Source organism: Bos indicus, chromosome 1 (assembly GCF_029378745.1).
Source record: "Bos indicus isolate NIAB-ARS_2022 breed Sahiwal x Tharparkar chromosome 1, NIAB-ARS_B.indTharparkar_mat_pri_1.0, whole genome shotgun sequence".
Lineage (NCBI taxonomy): Eukaryota > Metazoa > Chordata > Mammalia > Artiodactyla > Bovidae > Bos > Bos indicus.
In genome coordinates, this window is record NC_091760.1 from 117,196,308 (window position 1) to 117,210,470 (window position 14,163).

Below are 14,163 nucleotides of genomic sequence, written 5' to 3' on the forward strand. Positions count from 1 at the left end.
GATGAATGGCAATAAAGAGAACCTTAATCTAAGGAACTAACTAAATATGTCATGGAAACAACATTCTGCCTCAGCAGTCTTTATCTAAATCTATTCCTATTCCTACCCCACCCAAGGAAAAGTGCATGCCTTACTCTAAGAAAGACTGCCAGTCCTTATGTTCACAAAGCCAAGCAGTAGAGCATAACAATAAAGAGCAAAGAGTGTGTATTCTGGAATCGGACTAGTTCAAATCTTGACTCCATACTGCTTACTCTGATATGACCCTGATAGAGTTACTTAATGACTATACGAACCATTTCCCTCACTTCTCATGGGAGTCAAATCAATTAATATGTATAAAGTGCCCAAAGAGTGACTGGCATGACATAAGAGTACAAGCGATATTTTCTCCTGCCATCACTAATATAAACTTATTTGTCAGCAACACAAATACAGTGATTTGATGACTACAAGAACAGTGGAAGCCAAAGAAATATATTCAAATTCCAGCTTGTTATTTAACCTATACCTCCTAAGTTTACTCCTCTGTATAAACAGAATAAAAATACCTAAGAAAAACTATTGTAATAGTTATCAGAATGCCTGGTACATAGTTGATGGTCAAAAAATTAGAGCCATTAACACTCTTACACATGTACATATAATGCAGCATATGTACACATAACACTACATATAATATAGTGTTAATGGCACTCTTAATGCAGTAGATCTATTGTACATTCCAATAGATGTCCTCTCCTGAACACCTATCAAACCAGAATTCAAAATCCATAACTAACAGTTGATTGTAGACTCTGCCTTTCACTTAGGGCACTAAAGGAAAAGCTGCCTTTCCCCAGAAAATACATTCTGAGAAAATACACACTCAACGTGTAGAATGTAACCTGTGAAAAGTTAAGTGCTATGATGTGGAGTTAAAACAGGAGCGCAGAAATAGTAAAGAACACGATGTGCTGGAACGACGAACAGATGGAAGGAACAGAATTAGGCCGAGTCTTGAAAGAGGGTTTCCTTGGTGGCTCAGATGTTAAGAATCCCCCTGCAATGCAGGAGACCTGGTTGGATCTCTGGGTTGGGAAGATCCTGTGGAGAAGGGAATGGCTACCCACTCCAGTATTCTGGTCTGGAGAATTCCATGGACAGAGGAGCCTGGCAGGCTACAGTCCATGGGGTTGCAAAGAGTTGGACATGATGACTGAAGCGACTTTCACTTTCTTGAAAGAGGAAAGTGATACACCAACAGAGGGCGGGGACATGAAAAACTGAGTAGGTGAACAGATTCAATTAATATGCTGATTGACCTCAAAACATGTCTTTTTTTTATCTTGACCCTTTGTCCTGAGACCCTAACCTTGTTTGGAATATTTTCCCATCAATCCTAATCTCTAACATATATTAATTTCTGTCTTCAAACACAACACAAACCACCTATGGCCCAAAGAACCTTTCTCATCTGATCTGCTTTTTCCTCTGCAGTCACATGATGCATCCTTTGTGTATCTCTGCTAGCCTTCTAACATTCTGTGTCATTTAGATGTAGTTTACAACTGCATCCTGTCTGCTCAATATCCTTACTGCTCCAGAGACAAGTTTTACAGCTTTGATTTCTTCCCCACTGAATTTAGGCTCAGGTACAAACTATCTACAATAAAATGGAAACATTTTAAATGTAAATTCAATGGGTTTGACACTAGGTAAACACCACCCTAATTACCACAATATTTTCCATCACAAAAGTTCCCGGTGCTCCTTTCCAGTCACAGGTGCCCACGTTCCTGATTTCTGTCCCTAGAGCTTAATTTTATCTGCAGTAGAACTGCATTTAAATAGAGTCACATAGTTCATACTCCTTTCTGACTTCTTTGCTCAACATGTTGCTTTGAGACATATTCATATTGTTGACACGTATCAACACGAATTTCTTTCGATAACTAAGTGATAGCCCCTAAGTATATCATGATTTGTTTACTCATTTTAATCTGATGAATATTTGGGTCAGTCTCAGTTTTCTCTATGAACATTGTAGTCTTTTTTGTGGATATATGCTTTCACTTCTCTTAGGTGAACACCTAGGAGTTAAATTACCAGCTCATAAGTAGTTATATGTTTAACTTGATAAGAAGTTACCACACTGTTTTCCCAAGCAGATTTTCTAGCTTACACTCCAAAAATGTATGAACTATTTACTGTTCCATTTTCTTGTCAACAGGTAGTGTTCTCAGCTTTTCTGTACTTATTTTATTTTTCTGCCATTCTAATGAGGATAAAGTAGGATCTCATCATTTTAATTTGCATTTCCTTGTTGATGAATGAAGCTGAGCATCTTTTTCTGTGTTCCTGGGTCTCACATCTTTGTGATTTGTTCATTTCAGTTGTTTGGGTATTTTTTTTTTTTTTTTTTTTTTACAGTTCTTTGTCTTTTTTATTAGAGACTTATAAGAGTTCTTTAAGTAGTCTGAGTCCTTTAACAGAGATACAAATTGTGACTATTCCCTCTCAATCATGGCTCGCCTTTCATTTTCTTAGTGCTACCTAAAAAAATGAAAGATTTAAATTTTTATAGAGTCTCATTTATTAATGTTTTATTTTATGGTTTAGTGCTTTTTTATATCCTAAGAAACCCTCACATATCCAACATTGGGAACATATTCTGTTTTCCTCTGGAAGCTTTATGGCTTCAGTTTTATATCGAGGTGTACGATCTATCCTGAATTGCTTCTGCAACTTCTCCCCTTTTTCTGGTAATAGATCTTTGCAGAGAACAAGTGCTCTATAAGCACTGCTGATTCACTTATAAACGCCCCACAGGTTAAGAGAAATGTATTTTGAAAGCCTGTTGGAGGGGCATTTGCTCAGCCTCAGGGACACTGTGGATGGAAAACCTACTGACAGGAATCAAGTCATGGCTGCAGCCCAAAGGAGCAAACTGGAAACATCTGTTCAGAACTGTTGCTATGGCCCTGTCTTATGATAGCTTTTGACTAGGACAGGGATCATCCACAGTTTGTATTTCTACACAAGTTAACCGTTTAACCCAGAACAGGGGGGAAAAAAAAAAAAAGGCGAACACTGTGCTCACAACATTTTTCCTTCTTGGTACACACATCACAACAATTACCATGTCATTAGTGTAGACTGAATTCTCTTTAATGAGTTAGGTTCCAGAAAAACACTCAATGATTCACCAGCAGTTCTATTGAAAACTGACTCTACAGTGAGTAATAAATGTTAAAAAAAAAATTACTCTTAGGGGACATATTTTCTACAGCCTTAAACATTCTCATTGTTTTGTAGGATTTAGATGACTTTTTAAAATGTTTTACTAATACTTTACCTCGAAAACCCATCAACTCAAAAAATAAAGACAAGTGTTCCTGCTATTCACATAAAGTCTATTTGAGGTTTTACTAAGAAAATGAAGAATTGAGAATAGTAAAAGTATTCTTTACCATGTAATTGGAGCTTGGGGAAATTAATAAAGTAACTAGGATCACAGAGCATTTCATAAGTACTTAGTAATGCAGTTGATCTAGGTTGCCATTTTCCTCCTCCAGGGGATCCTCCCAACCCAGGGACTGAACCCATGTCTCTCGTGTCTCCTTCACTGGCAGGCAGATTCTTTACCATTAGCACCACCTGGGAATCTTATGCTATGCTAAGTCACTTCAGTCGTGTCCGACTCTGTGCGACCCCATAGACGGCAGCCCACCAGGCTCCCCCATCCCTGGGATTCTCCAGGCAAGAACACTGGAGTGGGTTGCCATTTCCTTCTCCAATGCATGAAAGTGAAAAGTGAAAGGGAAGTCACTCAGTCATGTCCGACTCTTAGCGACCCCATGGATTGCAGCCTAACAGGCTCCTCCGTCGATGGGATTTTCCAAGCAAGAGTACTGGAGTGGGGTGCCATTGCCTTCTCTGAATCTTAACAGGGAATCTTAACAGCTTCCTGAATAGTTGTGAACCAAAATACACTCTTTGTTTAGCAAGGCTCATTTCTTATTACTCTGCTTTAGCTTAAGTTTCCACACTACATCTGAGGAAATGCCATAGGAAAACTACATCTAAACAAAAACTTAGGCACTCATTCGTAGCTTGCAAGTTTTCTATTTTTAATGATTGTTCAGCTTCACAAGCTAACAGCTCTTCGAAATAATCAACAGTAGTTACTTACAATTTAGGTTGAAAAGAAGAGAAAAGTGCCATCTTTCTTTTTTTAAAGAGAAAAGAAGGGTTTGTGTCTAAATACTTGAATTTGGTTAAGTTTCATATTTAAATTCCTTTTCTCATCAAGCAGTTCAATTACCATTATTTCCTTAATAGCACTCCATTATTTATTATGCCTTCTTAAGTGTACAATCCTTTCTACAGCCGAAGGTCAAAAAGAATAAAGGTAGCACATACACACACAAACTCCCAGTAAGAGACATTGTCTTAAGTCATATATTAATATTCCCTGAAACACTTAACGGTTCCAATAATAGTCAAAATAAACTTTTCATGTAAAGAATGTAAGAAACTCTAATATGCAAAAAATACAGTCTAGAATGGGCTTCCCTGATAGCTAGATCCGCTGGAGAAGAGATAGGCTACCCATTCCACTATTCTTGGGCTTCCCTTGTAGCTCAGCTGGTAAAGAATCTGCCTGCAATGCAAGAGACCTGGATTTGATCCCTGGGTTGGGAAGATCCCCTGAAAAAGGGAAAGGCTACCCACTCCAGTATTCTGGCCTGGAGAATTCCATGGACTGTACAGTCTATGGGGTTGCAAAGAATCGGACATGACTGAGCGACTTTCACTTTCACTTTCAGTCTAGAATGAGCTGCCCACATCATTTAATTAGAACAGTTCTCTTGTACTTCACAGCATTGACAGAACTCACTGTCAGCCATGAAGTAAATCCTAGCTTTCCCCAAGTGAAAGTGAAAGTCGCTCAGTCAGGTCCGACTCTTTGCGACCCCATGGGCTACCCAGTCTACGGAATTCTCCAAGCCATAATACTAGAGTGGGTAGCTGTTCCCTTCTCCAGCGGATCTTCCAGAACCAGGAATCAAACTGGGATCTCCTGCATTGCAGGCAGATTCTTTACCAGCCAAGCTACCAGGGAAGCCCAGCTTTCCCCAAAATCCCTATTAACTCACACTGAAAGGATCCCATGAGAGGCAAGGCTGATTCAGTGAGGAAGTAGTTTATAAAAATGACAGAACCTTAGAACTCCCTGTTGGTCCAGTGGTTAGGAATCTGTGCTCTCACTGTCCGGGTTTGATCTCCGGTCTGGAAACTAAGATCCCACAAGCTGCAAGGCATGGCCAGCTGGCCGTGAGAATGCTACTTTCTGGCTGAGAGGTCATTTCTTCCTCACAAACGTCACATCTACAGCAACTTTTTGTTCTGATTCATACCTTTCTCCTTACCGGACACGCAACTGCCCCTGTTTACAGACTTGGTTTTCCCCTGTGCCAACCCACCTAAAGCTTTTCTCCTATGGCTGGAGTTCCTTTCCACTGATTTGTACATGTCACTTACTTATTCACTCCTTCATTTACTTCAAAGAGCTAGAATACAAAAGAATATTCAAGGAAAATCACATGCAGCACCCCCATCTCATACAGCTGACATAAGTGTGGCAGTCAAAAATGCACACACACACACACACCGCTGCAAATAAGGGACTGAACTATTTATACAAGTGCTTTTGTGCAAAGATAGCTGTATCCAGAGTCTAGGCAACCTGTGTTTGATGCTAAGTTCATTCACTCAACAACTAACTGCTTTCCATTTGGGTGGGTACTGTGAATATGAGCCCAAAAACTTCTGTTTGGAATTTCCAGATATATGCAATGATAAGCTCAAATACTTCACAAGTTTGTTTACATTTTTACTTTGATGAGTTCATGTTCTCATTGTAATGGAGGATTTTAAAAGACTTGGAAACTGAGGGCATGCAGGAAAATCAAAAGATTTAACAGAAATCAGATGAGCTTTCCCCAAATGCACAGTGCCAGGAGCAACCGGTAGCATAAAACTTGCATAGCAATGTTGGCAATGTTACACACAAACAGAAGCACTCAGGAGAAAGGAGGAACTGAAAAAAGACAAAGGAAGGTGGCAGCAAAGCCAACAGCAACTGTGGACACAGCCCAGCAAAGCCTAGGCCAATGGCTCAGAAACCCCTGTAGTTAAGTTTAAGCCACAGACATCAATCAAACGTCTCCTTGGATCAGAACTACGCAGAATCATTGAGAACAGGCCACCGGTGCCTTTGTCTGCCACCTTCAATTCTCAGGGATACAAGACCCTCCCTGTTCCAAGTCCTCTCATCATTCCCTGAAAAGGGAAGAGACATCTCAACATCAGAAGTGTTCTGATACTGTTTTATTCATGAGGCGCATCTCACTCTATAGGGAACACTCATACACTAGACAGATGGAAACGGAAGGGCTCTTAATGAGGTTGAAGCAGAACTCCAGCTCTCCTGAAATGCCCTGGAGCCCAGCCCAGAAACAAAGAAAAAGCTTGAAACCACTGCTCTGACCTCTCTTTAGAGACAGGAATGATCTTGGATGAGCCAGCCATATACTTCCTACACCCCCAGAGAGAAGGCAGCATGAATATACTGTAAGACTGTCATCACTAATGCGAGGGGGGAGGAAGGGCAGGAAGGGAAGCACGCTGCAAGTGGGCATTTGAGAAAACAAGAATAAAGAGCCAAAACCACTTTCATGACACAAGAGTAAAATCAAAAAGCCAAGGACAGTTATCAAAGGTGAGAAATCAAGCCATGGTATTTCTGCTTTTTGAAAAATTCTCAGAAACCATTACAAGCCTATGCTCTGAAAAATAAACTGAAAGACAGTTTTTCTGAACTCTTTGAAAGGTTACGTGCTCTGCTCTTTGTTGCTGTCATCAATATTCAGACTAAAGCTTCAAAATACAATATCATACATGAAATTCTACAAGCATCTCTGCTTCCTTGATTCCTTCATTAGTTCAACCAGAATTTATTGAGTACTTCTATTGTGCCAGGTGCTGGCAACAGAGCTGTTAATATTACAAAGTGCTTGACTTCAGGAGCTCATAGTCCTGGGGAAGGAACCAACAAATAGAATGGGCTGGGGCAGCACAGGACCTAATGGGGTGTGCCCTGTGGATGAAGTGACCAGGCATGGTCATTGTGAAGATGGAGGAACCAGAACAGGAGACCTGAACAAAGTGAGGAAGACACTGGGAGGAAGAGCATCTGCAAAGGTTTCAAGGTGGGCCTGACATGTTGAAGGGGGAGGACAAGGAGGAGGAGGAGCAGAGGCAGCAAGAAGGCTGATGCAGCTGCAACAGCAGGAGTGAGTCTGAGAGCACAGGAAGCACCGTGAGAGACCCAGGCAAAGACCAGCCAGGTCAGAGAGGGCCTCGCAGGCCACAAGCAAATCTCAATCAAAATCTCTCCCAGTGGCTGCCACCAAAGGCGTGCCCTGATGGGATGCGGGCTCTTGTAGTTGGCCACAGAAGAGACTGTGGGTGTTGGAGGGAGAAGGTGTGAAACAGGAAGGCAGGAGAGGAGCCTTCCCAGCACTGATCATGACCAAGAGAAGTTTTTATACACACAAACTAAACTACAGTATAAGGAGGAACAACTTCAGGCAAAAGGCATTTCATGGAATATAAATAAGAAACCTCTCCAGGCTGGCTTATGTGCACTTTCTACAATTACACGCCAGCTTGTGAGTTTAGGTTTGAGTTTCTGAGAGACGGGCCATAAGAAGTTTTCAATAAAGGCTCTTAGGCAGTTTTCTCTTTCTTATCTGAGAGAACTCATTCCCACTGCCCTCGGTTTTTCAATTTATACGACTGGATGTCCAATAATTATTTAGTTTTACGCTAAATGAGCACAAATTCTGCCTGATACCCCATTGAACAAGTGTTTATAAAACAATGGAGACAATTACAGCAGTGGTACTGAGACCAATCTCAAAACATGACCTTCAAAGTTTTCAGGGGAATGTTGGAGGAGCAGGGAGTAAGAGTATGGGGTATTTATAATGATGGAAAAATATGGAATAATCCAAATAACCTTTAATGATTCTCTCCTTCAATGGGATGATGTGCAACTATTCAAAAGAGAAATGAGCTTTAAGAACTGACAGGGGGTCCAGAACCTGGTGGTCCAGTGGTTAAGACTTCACCTTTCAATGCAGGGATCGTGGGTTCAATCCCTGGTCAGCAAGCTAAGATCCCACATGCCTTGTGGCCGAAAAACCAAAACATAAAACAGAAGCAATGTTGTAACAAAATCAATAAAGACTTTAAAAATGGTCCACATCAAAAAAAAAAAAAAACCTGACATGGAAAAGCCATGGAGACATACTGCTAAGTGGGTGGGGAGCAATGGTAAGAGGTAGCAACCTATCTGCTTTTCCAGGATTTAATAACTGCTCACATTTATTGAGGAGAAGGAAATGGCAACCCACTCCAGTATTCTTGCCTAGAGAATCCTGTGGACAGAGGAGCCTGGTGGGCTGCTGTCCATAGGGTCGCACAGAGTCGGACACGACTGAAGCAACTTAGCATGCAGGCATGCATTCACATTTGTTGAGGGCTTTCCACTCTTTCAATATCACACTGATGCTTCATGAGTAATGAGTATTATCTCACTGAATTCTTATAACAATCCTATGGGATACAGAGAGGTAGGAGTGTGGGTGGGTGTGTGTGGGTGAGTGGATGTGTGATCAGTGGCTAACTCAAGTTCAACTCTTTGGGATCCTATGGACTGCAGCACGCCAGGCTTTTTCTGTCCTTCACTATCTCTGGATAGTGATATTCATGTCCCCTGAGTTGGTTATGTTATCTAACCATCTTTTCTCTGTGTGGCCCCCTCCTCTTTGTGCCCATCTTCCCATCCAGGGCAGGCAGTGGTGGCTCAGAGGTTGAAGCATCTGCCCGCAATGCGGGAGACCTGGATTCAATCCCTGGGTCCGGAAGATCCTCTGGAGAAGGAAATGGCAACCCACTCCAGTATTCTTGCTCGGAGAATACCATGGACAGAGGAGCCTGGTGGGCTATAGTCCACAGGGTCACAAAGAGTTGGACACGACTGGGAGACTTCACTTTCACTTCCCACCATCAGAGTCTTTTCCAATGAGTCAACTCTTCGCATGAGGTGGCCAAAGTACTGGAGTTTCAGCTTTAGCATCATTCCTTCCAAAGAACACCCAGGGTTGATCTCCTTCAGAATGGACTGGTTGGATCTCCTTGCAGTCCAAGGGCCTCTCAAGAGTCTTCTCCAACACCACAGTTCAAAAGCATCAATTCTTCAGCTCTCAGTCTTTTCATGGTCTAACTCTCACATCCATACATGATAAAACCATATATATGACTATATGGACCTTTGTCAGCAAAGTGATGTCTTTGCTTTTTAATATCTAGTTTTGCATCTCAATTTCCTGGCTTCAGTCATCATCTCCAGTGATTTTAGAGCCCAAGAAAATAAAATCCGTCACGGCTTCCACTTTTCCCCTTCTATTTGCCATGATGAGTTAAGTATTTTAGCCAGACTTAAAGAGCTGCTAAGTGAGGGATTTGAATCCAGGAATTTCAACCCTGCAGCCTGAGTTTTTAACCTCTACATTACTCATCTCTCAAAGAAAAGTCCTTATTCACTAAGTGTATTAGATCAATTTGTTCCTGGATTCTTTTAAATAACATTACAGGAAAAAATGTTAGTGTTCTGGGAAATAATTTTAGGGATGAAACATCCAAAGTTCATGACATTGTGAAAAGTCAGTATGACCCAAATTGGGGTTACCTTCAAGATCAAGTACAAGGCAACTTTACAAATAAATGTTATTTAAAGGCTCGGTGACCTATAATAATTCTGTCAGCCCTCATTATATTAGTAATCTGTGAACACTACATTTGTACATTTCCTTCTAAGTCCAGCTGTTTGTGAATGTTCAGCACAGGGGATGTCATGGTACCCAGTTTAAAATTAAACAGACATCCACCATTTTAAGATTAGTTGAAAGATATCCATCAGCAGACATTCTTTCAACAGTTCCACATGTTGATTACAAAGGAATAAGAGATATTTCAAGGCGAGGCTGATGATCAGCCTAATTTCTAAAGGGTACAAAGCATAGGATCTGTGTACACTCCTGAGTCATTGATCCATCTCTGCACAAACCTGATCCACACAGAAACATCCTAGTTCTCAATGCTCAACCCCAACACATTCCCCTAAAGGGGTCTCCTCTCCTCTCCTCCTCCTGCACCACCACCACCACCACAATCCAACAGTAATTCACAGTAGTGTTTCTTATTATCCTAGAAGACCAGAAGGGTACATGTTTGAGATAGAGAATAAATGTCTCAAATTCGCAACTCAAATCTTTACCAGCTGTGTGACCTCCAGCAAGATGCTTAACCACTCTGACCTTTACTGTCCTTGATATATTGGGGTAAAATAACAACACTTACTCATCTATCAGCTATCAGGTTTGAATGACTTACTATAAATATCAATAACCTCAGATATGCAGATGACACCACCCTTATGGCAGAAAGTGAAGAGGAACTCAAAAGCCTCTTGATGAAGGTGAAAGTGAAGAGTGAAAAAATTGGCTTAAAACTCAACATTCAGTAAACGAAGATCATGACATCCGGTCCCATCACTTCATGGGAAATAGATGGGGAAACAGTGGAAACAGTGTCAGACTTTATTTTTCTGGGCTCCAAAATCACTACAGATGGTGACTGCAGCCATGAAATTAAAAGACGCTTACTCCTTGGAAGGAGAGTTATGACCAACCTAGATAGCATATTCAAAAACAGAGACATTACTTTGCCAACAAAGGTTCATCTAGCCAAGGCTATGGTTTTTCCTGTGGTCATGTATGGATGTGAGAGTTGGACTGTGAAGAAGGCTGAGCGCCGAAGAATTGATGCTTTTGAAGTGTGGTGTTGGAGAAGACTCTTGAGAGTCCCTTGGACTGCAAGAAGATCCAACCAGTCCATTCTAAAGGAGATCAGCCCTGGGATTTCTTTGGAAGGAATGATGCTAAAGCTGAAACTCCAGTACTTTGGCCACCTCATGCGAAAAGTTGACTCATTGGAAAAGACTGTGATGCTGGGAGGGATTGGGGGCAGGAGGAGAAGGGGACGACAGAGGATGAGATGGCTGGATGGCATCACTGACTCGATGGACATGAGTCTGAGTGAACTCTGGGAGTTGGTGATGGACAGGGAGGCCTGGCGTGCTGCGATTCATGGGGTCGAAAAGAGTCGGACACGACTGAGTGACTGATCTGATCTGATCTGATCTGATAAATAGGGTATTTAAACACAACAGTATCTGGAATGTTATAAAATTTCAAAAAATGTTCAACAATTATTACTACTATTTTATTAAACTCGTGCATAACTAGGAAGCATAAAGTCACTGAGTGACTATTTCTGTACTTTTCATTTTTACCATTTACAGAAAAATAACTGGTTACCCAAGGATACAATTCCCTGTCATCTATTAACCCTTTTATTATTCATCCATATTTCTAATTTCCCCATGCATTCCTTAGAAATATTTACAACTTTGTTTTAGTAAATGCAATTCACTAAAAAATTAAAGCAAATTAATAAAAAAAAAAAAAAAAGTATATTCTTTAAGCTAAAGGGAATTCATTCAAGTTTCCTCCCAACCTCCTGGCTGGGTGGGAGCCCGCCAGAAGTCTACACTACAACCAGTCTGCGGCTGAGTGAGCGCTGAGTCAGGACCACCCACCTTGACATTCACCACAGGGCCCAGGTTAATGCCTGGAGAAAATAAAAACGACCACTGGTGTGCAACTTACTCTAATAATTCTTATAGGATTTATTCTGAAAACTAGAGTACTTAGTGTATATCATAGGACTGAATAAGGGCTTCCCCCAAGCGCTACTATTATATAAAATATCAGATCAGATCAGATCAGTCGCTCAGTCGTGTCCGACTCTTTTCGACCCCATGAATCGCAGCACGCCAGGCCTCCCTGTCCATCACCAACTCCCAGAGTTCACTCAGACTCGTGTCCATCAAGTCAGCGATGCCATCCAACCATCTCATCCTCTGTCGTCCCCTTCTCCTCCTGCCCCCAATCCCTCCCAGCATCACAGTCTTTTCCAATGAGTCAATTCTTTGCATGAGGTGGCCAAAGTACTGGAGTTTCAGCTTTAGCATCATTCCTTCCAAAGAAATCCCAGGGCTGATCTCCTTTAGAATGGACTGGTTGGATCTCCTTGCAGTCCAAGGGACTCTCAAGAGTCTTCTCCAACACCACACTTCAAAAGCATCAATTCTTCGGCGCTCAGCCTTCTTCACAGTCCAACTCTCACATCCATACATGACCACAGGAAAAACCATAGCCTTGGCTAGATGAACCTTTGTTGGCAAAGTAATGTCTCTGCTTTTGAATATACTATCTAGGTTGGTCATAACTTTCCTTCCAAGGAGTAAGCGTCTTTTAATTTCATGGCTGCAGTCACCATCTGTAGTGATTTTGGAGCCCAGAAAAATAAAGTCTGACACTGTTTCCACTGTTTCCCCATCTATTTCCCATGAAGTGATGGGACCGGATGTCATGATCTTCGTTTTCTGAATGTTGAGCTTTAAGCCAATTTTTTCACTCTTCACTTTCACCTTCATCAAGAGGCTTTTGAGTTCCTCTTCACTTTCTGCCATAAGGGTGGTGTCATCTGCATATCTGAGTTTATTGATATTTCTCCCAGCAATCTTGATTCCAGCTTGTGTTTCTTCCAGTCCAGCGTTTCTCATGATGTACTCTGCATATAAGTTAAATAAACAGGGGGACAATATACAGCCTTGACGAACTCCTTTTCCTATTTGGAACCAGTCTGTTGTTCCATGTCCAGTTCTAACTGTTGCTTCCTGACCTGCATACAAATTTCTCAAGAGGCAGGTCAGGTGGTCTGGTATTCCCATCTCTTTCAGAATTTTCCACAGTTTATTGTGATCCACACAGTCAAAGGCTTTGACATAGTCAATAAAACAGAAATAAATGTTTTTCTGGAACTCTCTTGCTTTTTCCATGATCCAGTGGATGTTGGCAATTTGATCTCTGGTTCCTCTGCCTTTTCTAAAACCCGCTTGAACATCAGGAAGTTCACGGTTTACGTATTGCTGAAGCCTGGCTTGGAGAATTTTGAGCATTACTTTACTAGCGTGTGAGATGAGTGCAACTGTACGGTAGTTTGAGCATTCTTTGGCATTGCCTTTCTTTGGGATTGGATGTGCATTTTTCTAGCTTTCTTCAAATTCTGAGAGGTCTTCATGACCTAAAGCTGCTACACATTGTCAATTTAGTAGTAATTCTCAAACCTGAACACACTTTAAGAAGTTTGAGAGTCACTATTAAATGACTAATAGTAATCAGCTACACCCATCAATACAGTGAGGACTCACTGTATCCCCAGGAGTAATATGAATGCTGCTGCTGCTAAGTCGCTTCAGTCGTGTCCGACTCTGTGCAACCCCATAGACAGTTGACCCCAAACTAGAAAACGTCCTGAGCTCCCCACTTCAGACTACAGATCTGGAACATTTATCACATAACCAAAGAAGGTGGGGAGGCTGGGGAATTTGGCTCCAAATAACTTCGAGTTAAAATGTTGAATTACAGAAGGGAGAGAACAGGATGGATTAGCAGAGAGACATCATGAAGGAATCAGAATTAGAACAGAGAATAAACACAGCACAAAGAGAATGCACTGGGGATAAACTGTAAGCCAGGACTCTTTAAAATTTTGTTTGGAAAAGCTACAAGCTCTTTTAAGTAGTTGATGAAAGAATCCTCCTGAAGACTAGAACAGAGTACTTATACACAGTTGATGGTCAATAAATGGACTCATCAATGCCAACCCTACATCAGAGCAGCATTCACTACAAAGAGAGACAAGGTAGCACCTGTCTTGATGCTCATTTTAAGGTTTTAGGTAAGACCTGGGCTTTCAAAAGATTTGGAGACTTCAAAATTTCTATTCTGACTCTCAACAGTGTGCCTACCATGGGGCAAACACATGTCCCATATGCCCATGACAGAACCAGTTCACTCCTGCAGCCCCACTCTAATTATAATTAACACCCTCTTTTGCTCTCAAAGGAGAAGGCGATGGCAA

At 41.4% G+C, this 14,163-nt stretch overlaps 2 protein-coding genes across 16 annotated transcripts in view; one reads left to right on the forward strand and one right to left on the reverse strand.

Annotated features, from left to right (window-relative positions):
• MED12L (mediator complex subunit 12L) overlaps nt 1-14,163 on the reverse strand; it is a 506,270-nt gene that overhangs the window by 167,545 nt on the left and 324,562 nt on the right. The gene's annotated exons all lie outside the window — the stretch shown is intronic.
• The window catches only part of P2RY14 (purinergic receptor P2Y14), a 65,890-nt gene that overhangs the window by 7,231 nt on the left and 44,496 nt on the right, over nt 1-14,163 (forward strand). The window lies entirely within an intron of this gene.